This window comes from Lutra lutra, chromosome 2 (assembly GCF_902655055.1).
Source record: "Lutra lutra chromosome 2, mLutLut1.2, whole genome shotgun sequence".
Classification (NCBI taxonomy): Eukaryota; Metazoa; Chordata; class Mammalia; order Carnivora; family Mustelidae; genus Lutra; species Lutra lutra.
The window spans coordinates 192,908,585-192,933,045 of NC_062279.1; the positions used below are offsets into that span (position 1 = coordinate 192,908,585).

Genomic DNA, 24,461 nt, shown 5'->3' on the forward strand with positions numbered 1-24,461 from the left:
CATGTGAAGTTATTCATAAGTATACATTATAGTAATTCTAATATGTAATGTAAAAATAGAAAGCCATTACGTATTTTTAGAATTCTAAGTATAGAATATTTAAACATACTAACTTATAAAATATGAATGGTATATTTACATTCTAGAATGATTTTTCTGTTTAAAATGTGACTTTAAAAGTCATTATAATACTTTTCTGGTGAAATCAAAATAGTTTAATATATGTGTACATGTTAATACAGAAGTGCTGAAAATTGCAGTGGAATAAATGAGTTTGAATTCATTGTCATCTGCCAACCAAATTCTTCACACCTAACCTAATATAAAGAGAACACAAAATGTAATATTCTTTAACTCTCCATATTTCAGCTTTAGCTTTAGCTGAAATATGGGGGGAGAAATATCTAATATTAGCTTTTCTATTTACTGTGTATTTGGTTGCTGTTTTTTAAAATAAGAATTGTACCTGATTTTTTTTTTTTGCTTCAATTGAAATACTATGAAATGTTTTCATAAGCTCCCATTTAAAAGTATTTTCTTATCGAGTAATTGCAATATAATGGCCTGCAATTGCATTAAGCATTTGGAATGAATAGGAAAGAACTGAGTGAAAGCAAAATGAATCCATTAAGTCTCTGTGGAATAGAGACAGTTCAACGGAGAGAAGCCCTAACTGAAAACATGTATTTATGTACCTATACAACACTTTATTCCTAAATTCTTTAGGTAAGGCCAAAACTTTATACAACCTAAAAGGTTATCTCCAGATTTCATTGGAAGATAAATGTTTGAGTCACAGTAGTCCCCTAGAGGCAGGTTACAGTATCCCAGTCCGGTGTGACTCTGCTGGTATAATAGTCTGGAAGGAGAGGAGAAAAAAGTCGTGGAGATACTTGTGAACCCAGAAATCGACCTTGTCATTGAAGATCAATCTGTATAACCCTTGATCAGATATAATCTAGTTATAGTAGGCCATTCACCTAGGGGAGAGGGAATGAAAGTGACTGGGGGAAATTTTACTTATGTCTTAGGGGAAAAACAAGAAAGAAATATTTTTGAATTCTATGGTTTTTTTTTTTTAATTAAAATGGTAAAAATAATACTACCTTGTAATGTTGTAATGTTTAAAATATATTAAATACCTTATCTCCGTTTCAGCATAGATGAAGTGTCTTCATTTAATCCTTTATCAACCTTGAAGCACAACATTTTAATTTTTCATTAAACATTTTGGTTAGATTCTGGGCTTCAGTAGATTCTAGTACCACAATTTCTCCTGGAGTTGTCTATATTTTAGTGTTTAGACAACCCTAGATTGTTGACCTAAAACAAATGTGTTTACCACTCCACATGCAAATACTAAGCAACCACTTCAAATATATGTCATTTCCCATTTCCAAATTGTTTGGTAACCTTGGTAATGGTAACCAGTTACTTAAGTATTTAGTGAATGATATATTTGAGTAAATGAATATACTTACCACATCCAAGTTGTTTACCTTGTGAAAAAGTGATATAGAACTTCTTACATCTTATATTTTCTGGAATCAGATAGATATTATAAAACCTAGCAAGGATATACTCATAACTTTTCTTTTTTGATCTCTAACATTAGAAGTATAACATTTGTCACCAGTTTGTATTTTCATTTTTAGTCTTTTGCACAGAAAATACAAGATTGAATATGCCCAAACATTTAGGGTTATTTCATGTTACAACGTACACTTTTGGTTGGTTTTTAAATTTCTTTAGACCTTCTCCAAATCTCTCATTTTTGTTTTCAAATGTTAGTAGACAATTTTTAATTCAAGAAACATTTATTGGTGGGCACAATATGGTGTGTCTTACAGGAATAAAATGTTGAATAAGATATAGTCTTCATCCTTATAAACATTGGATATAAAGATAAATGTATTTTGAACTTTTAATTTTTATTTTTTAAAAGATTTTATTTATATATTTGAGAGAGAGCGAGCACGTGCACAAGCTGGGAGAGGGGCAGAGGGAGAGGGAGAAGTAGACTTCCCACTGAGCTGGGAGCCTGATATCCTGTGGCTAGGACCTTGGGATCATGACCTGAGTGGACAACAGACACTTAAGTGACTGGGCCACCCAGGTAAACCTATTTTGACCTTTTTAATTTTGCAAGACATTATTCAAACATCAAGTATTAAAATAATGCTTCTGTAAATTTGTGAAATTTAATAAAACCTCTCAAGCCCTTTTTAAGTTGTGGGCAGTTAAAAATACAGACTCTTCTTACTCTGACATAGTCATATGGCATTTTCTCTCATCCAGATGGTAATATTAAAGTTATTTTTAGTATAAATTACCATACTTTTATTTTTCATATGCTCCTTGCTTAGTTGGGCTTCAACTCTACCAAAATATTCAATAGAATACACAGGATCAGTGTTTTCCTTAGCTCTTCCAAATTCTTTAGTTATTACATGCATAGTAATAACCACCTTGAAGCGGCTCATTCACTGGAGCCAGCTGCTAGGGTCATGTCCTAAATACAGCTTAAACAGCAGGCTCCAATCTGATGAAATCTGACCGGAAATCGTGGAGCAAACAGAAGCCCAGCAGTTGTTCATATTTAAGATTCAGCAGGCACACAAAGCTGAAAGCACCTCTTCTGCTTTGACATTATCTATAGGTCCAATTCGCAATATGCTGATTCTATCGTAATACAGAAAATTGGTTAATTCCCTCTGGAAATTAGCAATAAAAAAAAAAGTCTCTCCTTGAATTGCTCTTGCTTCTTCTTTTGATTGGCTGATGCTATCTTTCTTTTACCTGAGGATAAAAGGAACATTTTTTTTTAAAGCGTGTCCATTTATAAAACATCTGCACAGTTTCTGTATGTTTTCAAGGCACAGCCTGAGAACTGACCTGTGTTAGTGAAGTAAGGTAGGTATTCTCCAAACCTAACTAGAAGAGTCTCAAAGAATTCATGACTTCATGAAAATTTTTGATTAATTCTTGTAGACATAGCCCTTTTTATGATATGTAGGGTTTGGCATTTGACTTAGAGATATGTTTAAATGCAGGGCACAGACTTTTGAATGCTCTGAATAATTACCTCCTGCTTCTTGGGTGCATTGATATATATCATCCCTCTCTACTGCAATATAGGAGATGTACGCATGCACACACAAGATATAGTATCCTGATTATGTTACATATTAGTTAAAATATGACATAATATAGGCAACCACTGGCATGAGAACTCATTATGGAAAAACAGAGAGAATGATCCAACTATCATGATAGTTCTGAAAGTGACAATTTTGAGATTTGTTGGTTGCTTAGTGTACCTTATGTTGGCTACTTTCTCTGGCTTTTGCAAACGGGCTCAGATGGTATCATTAAATGTGTCACAATACATGTAATTACTGAAACCTTTAAAATTGGGATTAAATCAGTCTTGTGATGTAAGTGCACTGAGGAATCTATTTAAAGGTACAATGAATGAGCTATTTTCCATATAAAATCATTTAGAAATATGATGAATCCTCTTTTTTCTTGTTTTAATGCATATATTTTTCTTATTAATGTATTTTGTTAATGCTATTCCGTTTGTCTTTCATACCAGATATAAAGTTGTTTTCTTTTTTTGTTTTTTTGTGGGTTTTTTTTTTTTTTTTTGTCTTCATCCCTTCCCCAGGGTAAGAATCACTACATCTTAAGCTGCTTTGCTCACAGTGCCCAACACTGCACCACCAGCCAATTTAAATGTGGGTTTAATGACTGCTTTTGATTAAGATAATGATACTTCTCTAGTTACTATTTACAGGCCATTTAGCAACAGTGATCACTTTTCAATTCTCCAGCATACCTTGTGGGTCGTATGCAAATTTCAAAGAGACTAGTGCAAATTTTTAAAAACTATTTTGATCTTAACCTTTATGACTTGACTGCCCTATTCACTGGTTCTGGAGCCATTTTCCAGTCTTGGATGTCACCTGAAGTTTATATTAGATGAGTTTACAAGGTTTTGAACTCAATTTCTTTCTTGCTGAGCAATTCCTTCTTCCTTTAATCTCACTGGTTTTGAATTAGAAACTCATGACCATAGGGTAATGAAAATAGAAGTTTCTATTCAATGGCTTAGGCATGAATTTTATTTATTGTCACCATTTCAAGTAGTCAGGCTTAGTACATTAGTGTCCACTGAGGTTCGCTTTACTTTTTTTTTTTTTTTTTCTATTAAGTAATAGGTTTCTTGTGAACTTGTTTCAGTGCTTTGGTAGTTCTATAACTATCTGCCTCTTCTAAGCAAATTTATGCATAGGACTCTTTTATAAGAATGAGAATGCAAAGTCTAGAATGAGCTATTGCTAGTCCAATAGATCATAATTCAGCTATGATAGAAATAAATCATCAAAGCAATAAAATCCTACAACTACTACTACTATCACCACTGCTATCACAACAGTATTCACTATTATCTGTCAAATATTTACTCTGAGCCTTATATACATCATTCCAGTTAAGGCAACCCTTCTATTTACTTATGAGGTAGATATTTTCTGTCCTAATTTTACAGGTAAGAAAACAGAGGTTTAAATGTTGTGTAATTTGGCAAATTACATCTATTAAATGACAGCCCTGGCATTTAAGTCCAGGTCTGTAGAAATCCAAATGTAATTCTCCTAGCCTCTACATTTTACCCTGTATTTGAACATGGGGCAAAAGTTTGAACAGAAAAAATTTCACAAGTCTGGTAGCTAAGCTTTAAAATGCAGTTTTAGAGAGCCCTAATTATCTAATGTCATTCTTTCTGGCCTGCTATTGCTTGAGGGTGACTAGAGGCAACTGTGAAATGTGGGAAGTAAAAAAATTCTGTCCACACATTTCTTAAACTCAACAGTGAGAACTTATTGTCAGAAACAGTAATGTCTGGCTAGGCAATACGAATTCTTCAAGTAACTGATGAGGATTTGGGATTGTAGAGATAGGAGTTTGAGAGAGAACATGGAAAAACTTCCAGTCTATTAGAATTGAAGCTTTCCTTAAGCAAGGTATGCTTTGCTCTAATAATAATACAAAATTAATATGGATTCATAACTAAGCTTGAAAAATAAAAATTATGTGTGATAGCTTAGCATATGAGTATAATTTTTTAAACATCAGAATCAATTTCATAGCATCATACCTAGATTTTTGTCAATACTTTTCCATAAAAATCCCATACACATATCCTAAATAACATGAGGACCAACTTCTGATGTTACTGAAATGTATTATTCACAAGCAAAGTATGGATAACTTAAAATTTGTAGTTCCTATGCTAAATAGTTAAGGGAATTTCACTCTTCACAGATGATGTCCTAAACTTTCCCCCTAACATGTAAGAAATTATTTTCAGAAAAAAATTATTGTGAGCAAATTTTTAATTTTCATTTCATTCATTAAGTTCTATATCTCCCTAGTGCTGCTCTATTTCTACCCCACGGATATAAGTCTTCCTTTTATTTTATCCACCATCAACATTTTTTGCCATTATCCTGATGTGAATTTTGTCAAGAAGATACAACTCTTAAATGGACTTACCTAAAAGCTAAGATAAAATAAGGTAAGACAGATAAAAATAATACAATATGGATCATTTAAAAAAAACAAATTCCTGAATAAATATGGTCAGTGAGCAAAATTTATAAAATATACAAAAATAAAAATTGTTAGTTTAAAACCCACCCAAAATCCCTTCAAAAAAAGATAAAATTGACATTATCGGACATAATGTGTTGGATTTGGATTCAGATCTGGGCTGTCTGATCCTCTAGTCTAGTCTTCTGACTATTATCTGGCTACCACTATTAATTTTCTGTATGATATGAACTCTTTCAATCACTCTAAGATTCATTTTTTCTAATCCTTGATTGATAATTTCAAATTGGTTTTGCTCACGTGTGCAAATGCTTTGCTCAGAAGAACCAAGCTACCATTTTGTTCCACTTCTGTAATAGAGATTTTTAATGAAATGTCCATACTAAAGATATTACTTGTATAAATGTTTATTGGAAAAAATGTATATTTTCTTGTTTTTGTATTTTGTTTAAGAAGCTTTGTAATAGGTAGACATTTAAATTTTATCATCATGGGGTGCCTGGGTGGCTCAGTGGGTTAAGCCTCTGCCTTTGGCCCAGGTCATGGTCTCAGGGTCCTGGGATCGAGCCCTGCATTGGGGTCTTTGCTAGGCAGGGAGCCTGCTTCCCCCTCTCTCTCTGCCTGCCTCTCTGCCTGCTTGTGATCTCTGTCTGTCAAATAAATAAATAAAATCTTTAAAAAAATAAATTTTATGATCACATGCATAATTTCCTTTACAATGTTTTAATTCCTTTAAAAATGAAATGAAACACCTCATTTCCAATGATTAGATATGTATAGTCATCATATCATAGTTTTCTCTTTATTTTTATTTTTTTCTATTATATCTTTTATTTCATTATTTTATTTGTAATATTGTGTAGTAAATAATTTAAGCTGAGGAGGCAAAATTTACTTTTTGTTAAAATAGAAATTGATTTAATATCTTCTGTGATATCCTGTTCCTCTTAAGTTAGATTTTATTTATTTATTTAAAAAGATTTTATTTATTTATTTGACATACAGAGATCACAAGTAGGCAGAGAGGCAGGCAGAGAGAGAGGAGGAAGCAGACTCCCCACGGAACAGAGAGCCCAATGCTGGGCTCCATTTCAGGACCCTGGGATCATGACCTGAGCCGAAGGCCGAGGCTTTAACCCATTGAGCCACCCAGGCGCCCCAAGTTAGATTTTAATAATATGGGAATATGTTATAGAAAACTTTATAATATTTAAGTCATTTGTTTTATTCTTGGGTTTTTTTTTTTTTTTGGCTTATTACAGCTTATTGATATGTTTTCATATCTCATAATTAAAATGATTTCCTTAGTCTAACTAGTCTAACTTTTAAATTTTCCATAGGCTTTTTTTTTTTTTTTAATACATATATATGGTCCTTTATTAAAGGGAGACACTATCCCTTGACAGTTCAGGTCCTCTAGGAAAAGGCACCAGGATGGAATCAAGCACACACAATATTTATTTGGGGACATGCTTGTGAATGATAGAGAGGGAACAGCAGTGGGTAGAGAGTCTGCAGACTGCAGTGCAGGTCCGGTGCTGGTAAAAGGAGAGAGAATTGTAGGTTACAGCGCCTCTCTGACCAAGTTTTGGTCAGACCACTAGAGAGATTCAGAGCAAAGCTGTCCCACTACAGGAGGCCTCACTGACCTGGAATGGCCTGGGTCTAGTAACCTAGCTCTGCAGGGGCAGTGGCTGGAAGGTGGGAGGTAACTAACTACACTCTTCCTAGCAGTTTCTCTCTTGAAGAAAGACCTGACTGGTGTATTCCAATGTCTAGAGCATCGCTCTTTTGAAATTCCTTCGAGTTTCCGTCATTTCCCACAACAAATGGCTGTATGTGCATCCATGTTTTTCTCTTTCTTTACACTGATACTCAAAAGGATATATATTTTTTTTTACTGTGGAATGGCACTTATTCCACTTGTGTTCTGTAGAAACCCCGTGTATCCCACCATGGATGTGGCTCTTTAAGATATTGCTTTCCCTTTATTTTCCACAGATCTTTCATTTTTCTCCTTCTACCTACTCTTTCTGATAAGTACAAAAATACTCCAAGGATTAACAACGACAGCAAAATAAAAACAAAACATCATGTCCTTTCAAAACCCCACTCTAACCACATATTGTTGTTTTTAACATTCTACTTTTCTTTTACCGGGGACTTATCTCCAAATTTCTTGCAAGAGTTATGTTCATCTTTTCTACTTTTTCTACTTCATGTTATTTTTTTATCCCAGTGTACTGTTTCTGCCCGGGCTAACCCCTGAAAGCTTTTCTTCCAAAATCACCTATGACATTGAATTGCATTTACCAACTTTCCTCTCTTTATGCTTTTTGATTTGTCAAGTCGGTCTTTCTAAATATCTATTGAATATATTCAAGATAAATATATATGTATTTCTCTACTTGTTTATATGTGTGTCAGTGCGCACACACACACACACACACACATCTCCTCAACCCTATTGCTATTTCCAAATTATTTTTGCCTTCTGCGTGGATTATTGCAAAAGCCACTAACAGGATCATCTTGAATTGGTATTAAAGTTGTTGAAAGACATAATTGAGAAATATTTGAATAAGCAAAAATGAGAGGGATAAATACATTATAAAATGTTTTCAGTGAAATTATGGAGTTGAGGATTCCTTCAGAGAAGGAAGAAATTATCTAACATAAGAGAATGATGCAGACTTTGGTATCATGAAGATTATAGAGTTCTGATGTGATGGATTTTATTTTATTCAGAGTCACTGTTTTGGGATTGTTGATAGGTTTCAAATTGCTACTGTGCAACGGATAAGAGTGAGAGTATTCACGGGGGTTCATAACCTAGAGTATGTTTGTTCTCCATTGTTTACATGTGACTTTTCTAAGAAAATTGGCCTCTTGGCACAGATGAGAAGAAATCAAATGGTTGACTTTTTTGAGTTTATTTTTTTAACCTTTTCTCGGCACATTTATGTTTCTAGCCTTCTGATACTGAATACAGGCTTTATCAATGGATTATATCAATAATCCTTTAACTGGTTCTCCTTTTCTGTTCATCTTCTTCTAATGCATAAACAAAATAGACACAGATTGTATAAAGCCTTATAAACCAAACTACGATTCTGCTTTAAATTTTCAAAGGCCTTTGTTTCACTTATTAATGATCAGACTCTTTAACAAGACTCACAAGACCCCACAAAAAACTGGTGTCTGATTACTTTCCAACAACATATTCCGACTTCTCTCTTATATCAACTAAGCAATATATTCCTTCTTTCTCTTCTTTTCCAAAGTCTCCATATATGTAGTTCTTTATTAGCCCTTTCAAATATCATCTACTCAGGAAGGCCATCCCAGACCATTTTGTTCTACCCATTCTTTATGACCTTGTCCTGTTTATTATTTTACAAAACTTATCATAAATAATTATAAGTCATGTTTTTAATTATCTACTTGCTTATTATAATGCAAATTCCAAAAGAACAAGATTTTATATTTCTGAAACCTAAATTTGAAAATGTTGAATAAATTATGACAATATTATCAGGATCTCAAGTGCATCTCTATAAATAAGAAAAGATTATCTACAGACATTTTTTTTTAAAGATTTTATTCATTTATCTGACAGAGAGAGATCACAAGTAGACGGAGAGGCAGGCAGAGAGAGATAGAGAGAGGGAAGCAGGCTCCCCGCTGAGCAGAGAGCCCGATGCGGGACTTGATCCCAGGACCCTGAGATCATGACCTGAGCTGAAGGCAGCGGCTTAACCCACTGAGCCACCCAGGCGCCCCTATCTACAGACATTTTTATCTCACAAACTTTACAGTTAATGTTTTAGTTAGTTGTTATAATGGTTTTGTAAGAAAGGTACTATTATCTATAGTTTCTAAGTTAAGAAAATAACATTTAGAAAAACTGTAATTTCTTTTGTGTCACATAGCTAGGCAGTCACAAAGAAAGATATAATCCCAAATCTAACCACCAATTTAGCACTTTTTGAACCATATTGACTTGGATCTAAGCATCCAGTTATTATGAAATTAACACTGTCTCAATTACTAGATGGCAAAGCAGAAAGGGGTGAGAAGACTTCTGTTTGAGCCATTAATGACCATTAGCTACTTTCCTTTTATCCAAAGAATGGAAAACACTGACATTTAGTTTTTATTGTTTATCCAGTAACTTATAACATCATCGTTAAAATGACAATTCGGTCTAACTTATTTGGTTGGTCATACTCTCTGTAAGAAACTAGTGAGAGCACTTCAACAAATAATTTTGTTTAATATAGATGCTTTTCATTTTGTTTTTTTAATAGTGTTCTAAAACAAGTTTGTTCACAAACACACACAGAGACACACACACATATAAACGCCATCCCTAATACCTTCCTTAAATGTGGTGTTTTGCTTTGTTTTACTTTCTAAAAATAGTAGGGCTTTGTAGTTTTAAATGTACAAAAAATACAAATAATCGTTTTTTTTTACTATAATTTTGCTCCTGTGACATGCACATTATTCTATAACCTTTGTGCTATGTTTATAGTTAGCATTATACACAGTCATTAAGATTGCTTGTTAACTAAAAATTGCAGCTAAATTATAAGTCACTTTAAGGGGGTGCTTTTTATACATGGTAATGAAAGGCTTGTGAAGACAATTCAAGGATAAGCATTCTGTATAAACACTTAGTGTTGGTAAAAACTTCCATCATAATATAATGGTCTGCCGAAGTGTAAATCTACAATTAAAATGACATTATTGGTCAATGAGGACAAATAGTTACAGCTTTAACTCCACTTTATTCTATTTATAAGCATGCAATTTATAGCATTTAAAAATTTTTCTTTGATTTGGATCTGTATCTTTAATTAGGTAAGACAACCAGTTAACCAAAATACCCTAATATATAAAATCTAAATTTCTTGATATCAGAGTAGGCTTTATCCCATAATAAATAGTTTTACCTTGGAAAAACTTGCATTACTTTTCTTTTCTAACACTCATGCACACACAAACCAAAACATCCTAGATAAAATTATGATGTAGATAAAGCATATTGTTAAAAACAAAAAGAATAATACATATATATGTATGTATTTTATGTATTATTTAAGTAATATCATATATGTGTATATATATATGATATTACTTAAATTCCAAGTTTCCAAGAGATAGAATCAAGATGTCCCAATATCAGTGATTTTTCCACCTGTATTCAGACTTGCCTTCAGGGAAGTAAAAATGTAGAAAGAAAAAAAAAAAAAAAAACACATCAATACAAGGAACCAAACCTGTGGGTGGGGAACTCTTGATAAAGAAGCTAGACTGAGGGGCACCTGGGTGGTTCAGTGGTTTAAGCCTCTGCCTTCGGCTCAGATCATGATCCCAGAGTCCTGGGATCCAGCCCTGCATCAGGTTCTCTGCTCAGCAGGGAACCTGCTTCCCCCTCTCTTTCTGCCTGCCTCTCTGCCTACTTGTGATCTCTGTCAAATAAATAAAATCTTTAAAAAAAAAAAAAGTCTAGATCAACTCTCAAATTGGTGCCCACTACAATTTCCTGCTATATGCTGTTACGTATTAGCTAGCAAGTTTTGATTTTCTGAGATAACTTGACTCCCATCTTCCTCTGCTCTACATGCAATTTCAGAGAACAGAAGTGATATTCTAGGAAGTAGTCAGAGTTTTTATTTTATTATATGTGAATTATGCCATAAAAACAAGTATTTCCAACCCCAATATACATTTATTTTGTATGTCCATTTATTATCCTTTTACTTTGTTACTAATATTTTCTAGAACCATAATGTTCTACCTCCTACATGTTTGTGTTTATTTTTAAAGATTCATGTATTTATTTGAGAGTGTGCATGCATGCGTGCTCAGTGGAGAGGGGCAGAGGGAGAGAAAGAGAATCTCAAGCTGACTCTGAGCTGAGGGCAAAGCCAGTCAGTCACAGGGCTGGATCCCCTCATTCTGAGTTCACTGCCCGAGTGAGCCAAAATTGAGAGTTTGTGGCACAACTAACTGTACCACCCAGGCGACCCTACCTCCTACATTTAAATACACAATTTACACATAATTACTTGTGTGTGTGTGTGTGTGTGTGTGTGTAGTATGAGTTATATATCAATAAATATATATTCCATATTATCGTGAAACTTTTCCTACTGTTTTGAAATTCCATTTTTGATAAATTAAATGTTGTGCTCCATTAATTTACATAGGTTGTCCTTGCACCAATGGAACACATTCTTAATTACCAAAGCTTTAAAAAAAAATCTCGATATTCCAATTTTATCCAATATACTGCAAACAACTGCTTTTAAAAACTACTTTGAAGATAAATTTGTGCAAGATTTGATTGGTAGGATCACCTTTTTGCTTGTTTCGGTGTCTTTTGAACATTTTTATTCATTCTTTAGGCAAAATGATGTTTCGGGATCATCTTGTTTTTTCCCTTCCCTAGTTTTGAAATTAGACAATTCTCCAAGGAATTCTAGTCCCTTTTAGTAAAGAATTGTTTTTAAACACCAAGGTCTAGGTGCCAGAGATGTTCATGATGTTGGTCACCACATGAAGACTATACCCTGCGCCCTGCGAGCTCTGAACTCTAATTACTTTCCTTTTTGGACTGAAACTAATGACAGTTTTATTGAGCTTCTTAACCACTCAGCCACCACTTTTTCTCAGTTTCAGGCTTTCAGTTCTTATTTATGAATAAGTCAATAATGGGCTTCTCCAAGTACTATTTAAGAGGAAAGGAGATGTAATAGTTAATGTTATTTGACTTTTACTGCCTTTTGGAAAGAACAATAATACTTCCTCTCTAGGACTGTGCGTGTGCGCGTCCATCGACTACTTACTAGTAGAAGTTTATGGATACTAAGAGATGGGAGGTGGTCAGGCACTGACTTGTAAATCTTTGCTCTGTGTTTTTGATAATGTCAGGAATTCCTTTACCAGAACAAAAACTATCAATGCTTCAGTTAGAGTTAAATGTCTCAAAAAGACCTGAGTTCAAATGTTTGCTTTGCTGATGATCAGCTATATTTCCTTGGCAACTACTTTCTTATGAGAATGGTAATAATATTAACTTCCCAGAACAACATCTACATATTAAATTAAAATACCCTTATTTCCAAGTTGACTTAATTTCATTCAAAGTCATTGATTAGAAAGAGGAAGGGAATAATCCAAGAGTGTGTGTAACTGCAGTTAGATTTAAGTTGTGAAACAAATTGTGCGGGCGGAAAATTTAAAATACTCTGAAAATTAATACTTCTTGCTTGAATATTTTCTCCAAGAGTCAGCTTGGATTATCTGTGGGTTATATGGATACTAATAAACAGAAAGTTTTGAATAAACAGAAAAGTTTTTCAAGTCTGCAAAAAAAATAAGAGTAAGGAGGGGCGCCTGGGTGGCTTAGTGGGTTAAAGCCTCTGCCTTCAGCTCAGGTCATGATCCCAGGGACCTGGGATCAAGCCCCGCATCGGGCTCTCTGCTTGGCAGGGAGCTTGCTTCCTCCTCTCTCTCTGCCTGCCTCTCTGCCTACTTGTGATCTCTGTCAAATAAATAAATAAAATCTTAAAAAAAAAAAAAGAGTAAGGAGGATAAAATGCATATTTTACATATCTAATTCGGACAAATGGGATGAGTTAAATCAGAATACAAGGTAACCAACTCTTCATTTACTTTTAAGCTTATTCTACAAACAGCAATGTCTCAGCATTTTGAACTTTTTGGACTATGACTTATATCTAAGTCTTTGCCTAAGAAAGGTTCTTTAATGCTCTTATGTAGACATAAATTTATTATACTGTGTCCTTTTTAAAATCCACATAAAAAGTGATCTACGATTAAAATAATAAAATAAAATAAAAGAATAATAGAAAATATTGCAAATGTTTAACTATTAAATATTTATTCTCTAATGAATTTCATTGATTTGACTTCTCTCTCTTTTTATGGAGTAACAATTACCATATGACATTATATTAGTTTCAGATATAAAGCATAACAATTCAATATTTGTAAATATTGAAGATGTTCATCACAGTACATCTAATTACCATTCATTACCATAAGTCTAGTTACAGATTTTTTTCTTGTGATGAGAATTTTGAGATTTATTATTATAGCAACTCTTGAATATGCAATACAGTATTATTAACTATAATTGCTGTGTATATTATATCCCCATGATTCATTTATTTTATAACTGGAAGTTATCTTTTGGCTTTCTTCATTCATTTTGCCCATTTGCTCATTTTTCTTTCTTTCCTTTTTTTTTGGGGGGGGGAAGAACATTCCATATTTAAATGAGATAATATGGTATTTGATTTTCTCTGACTTACTTCACTTGGCATAATGCCATGAAGGTCCATCCATGTTGTCACAAATTACGTTTTCATTCTTTTGGTATGGCTGAATAATGTTCTATTGCATATATATATACACATTTTCTTTATCCATTCATCTATTGTTGGATTCTCAGGTCATTTCCATATCTTGGCTATGTAAGTAAGTTTGAAATGAATGGGGGGGGTACATATATATTTTCAAGGTAGTATTTTCATTTTCTTTGGACAAATACCCAGAAATGGAATTGCTGGATCATACGGTAGGTCTATTTTTTTAGTTTTTTAAGGAAACTCCACAGTGTTTTTCACAGGGGCTGTACCAATTTAAATTCCCATCAACAGTGCATGTGCACTCCCTTTTCTCCACATCCTCATCAACACTTGCTATTTGCAGGCCTTTGATAATAGCCATTTTAATAGCAATGAGGTAATAGCTCATTATGGCTTTAATTTTCTTTTCCCCGAAGAGTGATGTTAAGGATTTTTTTCGTGTACCTGTTAGCCATCTGAATGATTGCTTTGGAAAAATGTCTATCCAGATTGTCCATTTTTTTTCAATCAGATTGTTTGTTTGTTTTGCTATTGAATTACATGAGTTTTTAATAATTTATTTTGGGGGTGCCTGGGTGGCTCAGGGAGTTAAGTGTCTGCCTTCCGCTCGGGTCATGATCCAGGAGGCCTAGGATTGAGCCTGGGGTCAGGCTCCCTGGTCAGCGGGGAGTCTACTTCTTTCTTTGTCCTCACACAGCTCATGTTCTCTCTCTTACTCTCATGAATAAATATAATCTTAAAAAGAAATAGATAAAAATTTATTTTGGATATTAACCTCTTATCCAAACTAAGATTGGTAAATATTTTCTCTAATTTAGCAGATTGCTTTTTCACATTTTTGATAGTTTTCTTTGCTGTGCCATAGGTTTTTAGTTTCAAGTAGTCCCACCTCTTGATTTTGCTTTTGTTGCCTTTGCTTTTGTGTCAAATCCAAATAATCATAGCAAGACCGATGTCACAGAACTTACTGTCTATGCTTTCTTCTAGGAGTATTATGGTTTCAGGAGCAATATTTAAACCTTCAATCTAATTTAAGGTAATTTTTGTGTAAGATGTAAGATAGCAGTCCAATTTCATTCTTTCACCTGTGGTCGTCCAGTTTTCCCAATACCATTTATTGAAGAGATTGTCTCCCCCACCACATTGTATATCCTTGGATCCTTTGTTGTAACTTAATTGACCATAACATGCATGGATTTATCTGTGGGCTGTCTGTTCTGTTCCATTGATCTATATGTCTATTTTTATGTCCCTTAATTTCATATGGTTTTGATTACTATACTTTTGTATAGTTTGAAGTCAGGGAGTGTTGACGTTTTTAGATTTGTTCTTCTTTCTCAAGATTGCTTTGGCTCCTCCAGGTCTTTTGTGGTTCCATATAATTTTAGGATTTTTCTATTCCTGTGAAAAATGATGCTGGAGGGGCACCTGGGTGGCTCAGTGGGTTGAAGCCTCTGCCTTCAGCTTGGGTCATGGTCTCGGGGTCCTGGGATCAAGCCCTGCGTCGGGCTTTCTGCTCGGCAGGGACCCTGCTTTCTCCTCCCTCTCTCTCTCTGCCTGCCTCTCTGCCTACTAGTGATCTGTCTGTCAAATAAATAAATAAATGAAAATCTTTAAAAAAAAATGCTGCTGGAATTTTGATAGGAATTTCACTGAATCTGTAGGTTGCTTTGGGTAATATAGACATTTAAACATTATTAATTCTAATCCATGAGCATAGAATATTTTTATTTATGTGTCTTTTTCAGTTTATCTTCTCACTGACATAATTCATAGTATATAGTTATTTCATCTCCTTTGTTAAATTTATTCCTGGTATTTCATTTTTTTATGCAACTGTAAATGAGATTGTTTCCTTAAATTCTCTTTCTCATAGTTTATTATTTTTTTAAAGATTTTATTTATTTATTTGAGAGAGGGAGTGAGCAAGAGAGAGAGAGAGAGAGCACAAGCACGGAGAGGGGCAGAGGGTGAGGGAGAAGCACGCCCCTTGCTGAGCAGGGAGCCCAACCCAGAACTCCATCCCAGGACCCCAGAACCATGACCTGAGCTGAAGGCAGACACTTAACTGACTGAGCCACCCAGGTGCCCCTTTCATAGTTTATTAATAATTAATGTATAGAAACAATAGATTTTTATACATTTATTTTTCATCCTGTAAATTTAGGGAATTTATTTATTAGTTCCAACAGTTTTTTTGTGTAGTCTTTAGGGTTTTCTGTATATAATACTCTGTTATCTGTGAAGAATTACAGTTTAATTTATTCCTTACCAACTTGGATGACTTTAGGTCTTTTACTTGCCTAATCACACTGGCTAGAGCTTCCAATACTATGTTGAATAAAAGTGGCAAGAGTGGGGCATTCTTGTGTTGTACCTGATCTTAGAGGAAAAGCTTTCAGCTTTTCATTATTGAATGATGTTAGCTATGGGCTTATCATATACGACCTTTATGATATTGAGGTACATTGTCTGTATACCCACTTCATTGAGAGTTTTTATCATAAATGAATGTTGAATTTTGTCAAATGCTCTGTCAGTATTTACTGAGACGATCATAGGATTTTTATCCTTCATTTTGTTAATATAATGTATCACATCGTTTGGTTTGTGGAGGTTGAATCATTCTTGCATCCCTGGAATAAATGCCACTTGATCATAGTATATGATTCTTTTAATGTATTGTTGAATTTGGTTTACCAATATTTTGTTAAAGATTTTTGTGTCTATGTTTTTCAGAGATATTGGCCTGTAATTCTCTTTTCTTTTGGTGTTCTTGTCTGGTTTTGTTATCAAGATAGTGCTGGCCTTGTACAATACACTTGGAAATGCTCCCACTTCTCTTATTTCTGGAAGAATTTGACAAAAATTGGTGTTAATTCTTTGAATATTTGGTAGAATTCACCAAACCTAGTCCTAGGTGGGGTGTTTTGATTGCTGATTCAATCTCCTTACCAGTAATCAGTCTTCAGATTTTCTATCTCTTCAGGATTCAGTCTTGAAAGCTTGACTATTTCAAGTTTATCTGTTTCTTTTAGGTTGTCCAATTTGTTGGCATATACATTTTTCATAGTAGTCTCTTAAGATCCTTTGTATTTCTGTGGTATCAGATGGAATATCTCCTCTTTCATTTCTGATTTTAAGTCTTCTCTCTTTTTTTCTTAGTAAGTCTAGCTAAAGATTCATCATTTCATTTATCTTTTCAAAGAACTAGCTCTTGATTTCATTGGTCTTTTCCACTGTCATTTTAGTCTCTATGTCTGCTGTGATCTTTATTATTTTCTCCTTTCTACTAATTTTGGGCTTCATTTTTTTTTCTTTTTCTAGTTTGTTGTGGTGTAAAGATAGGTTGTTTATTTGAGATTTTCAACGTTCATCATTTTACATAAAGAAAAACTGAAGTCTGATAGTTTAAGTTCCAAGGAAGAAAATTAAGTGGAATCTGTAACTGATTACTAGCCACTCTCTTAAAATGCACTTCTTTTTGCATGTTAAATATGTAAAATCCATTAGAATGACAATATCCTTCCCTCTGAAACAGATGAATAAGATGAGATTTCTGTATTTTTATTGTCTTTCATATTTAATGGTTAACTGTCCTTGAGCAACAACAAGGAAGATACAATGGTTATAATTAAAAAAAAAAAAAGATTAGCCATATACATACAAAGAAAAATATGTCAACCTAATCAGAATTTCATGAAAAAATTAAAATAAAATAGTCATATAATGGATTTTAATGAACTCTAGGATTTGCTGTCTTGCCAGTGGCAAGTATTATTACTCATTAAGTATATCTCTTAACTCAATGAGCTATGGCAAGAGATGGCTAAGATCAAATTAAATCCTGTTTTCTATGCCTTATAATTAACCTAATGTGTTGAACTGTCATCAGTAACTAAGTTATTCAAACTTACAAATATTATCCTGTAAAAGAACGACATTAATGAATTCCTCTTAGTCTGCTTCTATTTGGAAATACATAATGATAAGAGACGTTCTTCTGGGCAATAATAGAAACAAAAAAAGGAAAAGGCAATTAATCAAAATGTGAATTTATTGAAAGACAGGACTGGAAGCAGTGTGACACTATTGGTTCCCTAATTACTAATTATTTCCAGTATCTGCCTAATGAGCAAAAAGAGTTCCAACTTCCAAGCAATATGAGTAATCATTAGATTATACAATGTGTATAATGCCATTTCTACATTTGTGAAAATTTCATAAAACAAAAAGGCAACATTTTTTTACAAAAAGCAACAATTTTATGGTCTTTGAGGCCCTCAATAATATATAAGGCTTTAATGTCTCCTTCAAATGTCTTTAAAACCTATTTTAAGTATGTTAATGCTACTTTTTTAAATTTAATTTTTCCTAATGCTGAATCTTTATGCTAGTTCTATGGTTGATGATGTAACTGAAAGTAAGATTGCACTGTGGAAGTGTTAAACACTTTTAGTAGCTCTTTCTCTTTGTGTTTTGTTTCAAATTAAAGTTTTAGTAAGTTTATATTAGTCTGTACTCATTGTTCTGCCTATGTCAGTCTTTTTACTTAATATTTGATCTAAATTTTATTGGTTTTCATAACTCAGTATGTACTGTGAGAGTGAGTATATTATTTCCATTCTGAGTTTAAAATAAAAAATGACAAATGGGCTATATTTACTAGCATTGCTACCACCAAGAATTTGTAAGTCTAAACAAACTAATATTGATTCCTGCAAGCACTTCATTCCTCGGTAACCTTTCCATGCCTGTATGTACAAGAGGTAGAACACGAATGGTATTATTTGTTTGGTGCCCTTAGGAAGGAATTAAATATTTATTAAAAGTGTGTTTTTTACTTTGATAACAAATCCAATAAACAAGTGCTTTGATTAATGGATATTAACATTTCTTATTGTAAGATGTATGGATTACTTATAGCTTGAAGGCAATTCTAAGTGCAGCTTTGTGGAAGAGGAAGTGACGTTTGTTCTAGATCTGAAGATTTTAAGAAAAATGTTTCTGGAACGGGAGTGAAAATGTTTGATTCTTGATTCAGCACTGACATCTTTTGCCTAAGTGACCTTGGATAAGTCACTCATTGGCCTTAAACTCAGTTTCCTTATTTTATAATTGGGATGAAAATAATACTTAAAATAATAACACTTAACAAATTGTGGCATTGTAAAATGCCAGGAAAAACATCACTACACTACATGTAACATGTCATTATTATGTTTCAGATGCAAAATAAACAATTTTGGTTAAATGGTTTGCTCGTGAACTGTTCTGTGACTTCAGTAGTGTGTATTTCCCCCTCTTCTTTGATTTTATGTTTTACTTAAGGACATGTAACCTAATAGCTTTTGTAAACATCTTGAATTGTTTTTAAGTGTTTAGGTGGAACACTATCTCTTAGTATTGTAAGAGTTTGGGGGAAAAGAGGGACTTCTATTTTTATCTTTATCATCATCATCATCTACTCCTCAATTTTGGAATTCTAGGGTGCCTGGGTAGCTCCTTGTGTTAGGCTCAGGTCATGATCTCAGGGTTCTGGGATCAAACCTCACATCAGGCTCTCTGCTCAGTGGGGAGTATGCTTTTCCTCTCCCTCTGTCCTTCTCCCTGCCCAGGTGTCCTCTCTATTTCTCTCAAATAAATAAAATCTTAAAAAAAAAATCTGGACTTCTAAAAGAATGCCAATTCAAATCTTATCTCTACCATTTACTGAAAATTCTACTCCGACCACATTATTTGTCAAATCTTTGCTCCACTGTTTGTTTTATAAAACAAGGGTGATACCAATTTTTTTTTAGGGTAGGTGTAAGAGTGAGAAGGGAAAATTTACCTTATAATTCCCTCCAGATTATCCTGAATTAATATGAGGGTACTTTCTTTACACATACATCAGAAGTTTAAGTCCATATCTTAAATGAGAAGTTGAGAAAAAGTATATTTTCTTTAATAAATCAGCTAAACTAAAAACTTTCTAATTTATTGGCCTTGCTTATTTTAGAGAATATGGAGATGAACTGAAAGAGAATGAGATAAAAGTAGGTTAACAATGTCATTTCATTCTTGGAATGAGATATAGATTATAAGCAGAGATTGCTTTTTCTGCAAAAATTCTTTTTGATATTTAAGAGTTTTTTTGTTAGTATGTTTTAAAATCTGGAGCCTGAGCTCTTGGGTGGCTCAGTGGGTTAAAGCCTCTGCCTTCAGCTCAGGTCGTGATCCCAGGGTCCTGGGATCGAGCCTCACATCAGTCTCTCTGCTCGGCGGGAGCAGAGAGCCTGCTTCCTCCTCTCTCTGCCTGCTTCTCTGCCTACTTGTGATCTCTGTCTGTTGGGTGAATAAATGAAATCTTAAAAAAAAATTTGGAGCCCCAAGTCTCTTGTCAATAATATAGTAGGAGGATTCAATTTCAGAGGAGATTTATGAAACAAGTATCTTCATACATGCTGTTTTCACTGTGGGTTCCTTAGAGAAGCTATTTTCCATCATACAAGGCTTTATTAAGTGATATAATTTGGGTCTCAAAGATGCACACTGTTTAGTGAAAATATCCTAAGAAACTAATTCTGTAATGGATGTATAAAATTGGAGGCAGCTCAATTCTATCTGGGATGCATGGTATCCAGTGGAATTTTTAATAGAATCTATGCATTTACATCTACACATCATTTAGCTAAATCTCAAATGTCAAACACAATTTTATTTCCCATAATTTATTAATACTAATTTTGCTTTAGTAAACAAATTATACATATTTTACTAGCAGAGTTATTCAAGTCAGGGAATAATTCTTAAAGAATATAAAGTTTAAAATTCATATTATATAAAGCATAACTGGTTTTGTCTTAGCTTGAGCTGCCATAGCAAAATACCAGAGACTAGCTTAAATAAGAGAAATTTGCTTTCTCCCTGTTCTGGTGGGTGGGAAATCTAAGATAAAGTTCCTGGCCAATTTAATTCCTGGTGAGAATTCTCTTCCTGACTTTCAGAGAGGGCCTCTTTTTCACTGTGCCCTCACATGGTAGAGGGTGAGTGTGGGTGTCTTTTCCTCTTTTCCTCTTCCTATAGGACATCAGCCCTATCCAATTAGACCAACACCTTTATGTTCTCATTTAACCCTTATCACTTCCTCCCCAAATACAGTGCAATAACACTGGAGCTACATCCTCAACATATGAAATTGAGGCAAAGGGAGCACAAACATTCAGTCCGTAATAGATTTCAAGAGTCCTCTGTGACCCTACACACTGGTAAAATGTATCAGCAGGTCCTATGTATTTTAATTTGAACACTTCGGTTTTTATTTTTATTTCCTTGGTTATTTATTTAGTGCTAAATACTCAGGTTCTATCCTAGAGAAGAGGACAAGAATGGGGAAATAAGCCACATCTCAAGGAACTTGGGATCACATTGTTCTGCAGATAGAAAGGTGGGTGGTTCTTTGAAAATGCAGATGGATGTATCCATCCTACAATGAGCAGAGTGGGTTTCAAACAGCTGAAGAAGAGTCGAAAAAGAGTGGCATGGAGAGGAGATAACATTTTCGGAGATATAGACAGTGATGGTACAATGAGGAAAATATTATGGCTGCAAAAAAATGATAGAAAATGTTGATAAAATAGGGCAGGGCCATTTGATTAGAGTTATCTGCTAAGTTTTTAGAAGCAAATTAGAAACCGTTTATCTTGAAATTTAGAAATAAGTGCACCCAAACAAAAAAGTTGTTATTTTACGTGACTTTTCATTTCATTTCATTTTTTTAGCATCTTAATTTAATTTTATTTTTTTTCAGTGTTCCAAGATTCTAAAAACTACCATTATAATAATTAAAAAATGATGCAGTATAATGTGTCTGATTAATCAGCAAATAGTAAAATTGTTAATTAAATAACCATCACAATTTTCTGGTGTGAAGGATGTAGTAAGATGGAGACTGATGTGGGTCAAAAGACAATTTTATTAATTCTGAGAAAATCTAAAATTTAATGAGCTGCGTTTCTATGTGTAAGACACGATGTTCAATGAATTATACATATTATCTCATTCCAGGCTTCCCATAACTCTGTAGGAGAGATATTGTTATCTCCATTTTTACAGATGAGGAATTTAAGCTTCAGTAAGATTCAAGAATTTAACCAGATTCCCTCAGCTAATAAGTGGGATTCCAGTCATATCTATCTGACTTTCAAGTCCACTCATTTTCCATTACTTTATCCTGCTCCTTCTGAGAAAGGGACTTAGGTTATATTAACTTGCATCATCTAATTGATTGAGGATTTTAGCTCAGTCACCCTCCATGGAGACACTTACGTGGCACCAGTCTGGAACACTAGAAGAGTGTCAGTGGAAAGAGAGTTGGTAAAATGAATAGTCTTCTAAAGAAACGACTAACAGTCACTAATAATCCTTCAGGTCCTTTCTTGCTTTTATACTGTGATTTCTATTTAAGTAAACTCAAAAGAATTTTTTCTCTAACATTATAACTTTTGATCATATTCAGTGTAAGATATTTACTCTAAATCAATATACAATTATCATTGTGAATGTTATCTTTAAAAAAGTTCACTAAAATTCAGTTTCCTTAAATATTAAAATTCACATTGTATATTCTTTGTGAAAATTTAAATTTATTGACAACTTATGAACATTGTTAAACATTCTTGTATGTTTTAGAATATCTGCAAAGTTTTGGGCTCAGTATTTGGGGACTATTGTAGACACATTCTAAGGAGACTACCAATGACTCCCAATGAGCACCAGTGAAACACCTGATTTGCTTTTTAACACATCAAAATTGTCACCCACTAAATCTATCACATCAATTAGAAACCTTGACCCAGGATTTAATCTAATCTGTTATATTGTTTCTTTGCCTTACTGAACATAATTTCCATGAGAGAAGAGATTTGTCTGTTTTGCTCACTTCTATACCTCCTGCTTCTATAACAATGCCCAGAATGTTGTTGGTGCTCAATAAATCTTTGTTGAATGAATTATTGATTTATATATTATTTGCTTGTTTTGTTTTCCATCTAAACTTAGTAGACATCTTAATGGAAGACTCTATGATATCAAGGTAATTATTTGTCTTTTTCTCTTCTATGTTAAATATATCTAGAATATATCTAGAATACTATTAAACTATATTAAAGCTATTAAACTATTATATATAATAAATGATAATTAAATTTCAATGAATAAATGTGTTCAATAATAATAATAATATTTATACATCATTTTACATATTACTATATTATAACATTAAAATTTGCCAATATATTTATGTAAAGGGCTATTCCACATAATCTGACCATACCAAGTTTATTTCTATCTGATTATTTCTCACAGTAACACAATAAGGTAAGAATTAATATTTTGAGAAAACTGTAGACTATTAGAGCTTTAAGAAATAGAAGAGCAGACTTTAGAGTAATTGACCTTAGAAAATGAAGACTTTTAATTGGAGAAAGACATAGTTACTTCTTTTTTCTTTGTAGTCTTGTGTAAAATCTGGACTTAGTTTCCATCATCATAATACTGAAATGATTCTTACATCTTTTCATGAAGCCATATTACATATAGGGTGTGACCTTAACTATATGTACCCCAATTTACTTCTGCTCCTCAGTTAATGATGTACCGTAGTTACCTACTTTCTTGTTTAAGGCTCTGGAATCATCTTCAGTTTGTCTTTCTTCCTTTTACCCCTCCCATCTGTCCTATCATTTAGTGCTGACAGCTCTACCTCCAGGTTCACCATCTCCTCTGTTACCACTTAGGACAAACCACCACGAATTTTCACATGGACACTTGTGATATCTCCCTGGCTAGTTGTCCTCTTCCATAATTCTCATTCACAGTTCAATCAACTGCTAAACTTATATGTTTTAAACATGTAATTAAGACCCTATTACTTTATTTTTAAACATCAACCAATAGATTCCCATTCTCAAGATGAAATCGTAGTCTTTCTGAAGTCTTCTGCTATGACACTATACATGAGCTGTTCATGTTTTAAATCTTCAGTTGCTCCACTTTTATTCTCATAAAATTTGCTGTATACACATTGGCTTTCATTCCATTGTTCTAACACCCCTAGCTCTTCTCCAGCTCTTTGTATTGGTTCTTTCTCTGACTCCAACCCTTTGAGTGATGACTTCCTTCCTTTCATTCTGGTCTCAAATCTGACATTACTCTTTAACAAGGTCTTCATTTATTGTGCTATTTAGTGTTCCCAACAGTTGATCACACCCATCAATCACATGGTATCACTTAATTATACTTATTCTTTTCATGATATTAGCACTGCTTAAAATCTTATTACTTATTTATTTACTTGTTTATTGCCAAATTGTCCTGCTAGATTGTCAGCTCCATGAAAAAGACGTCTTTCTGTCCTGTTCAGCTTGCTATTCTGAACATCTATGAACAGTATCTGGC

At 33.6% G+C, this 24,461-nt stretch overlaps 1 long non-coding RNA gene across 1 annotated transcript in view; it reads left to right on the plus strand.

Moving 5' to 3' along the window:
• The window catches only part of LOC125094374 (uncharacterized), a 59,767-nt gene that overhangs the window by 20,456 nt on the left and 14,850 nt on the right, over positions 1-24,461 (plus strand). The window contains exon 2 of the long non-coding RNA XR_007125488.1: positions 21,352-21,450. This is a non-coding gene — a long non-coding RNA (uncharacterized LOC125094374). The remainder of the gene's footprint in view (positions 1-21,351; positions 21,451-24,461) is intronic.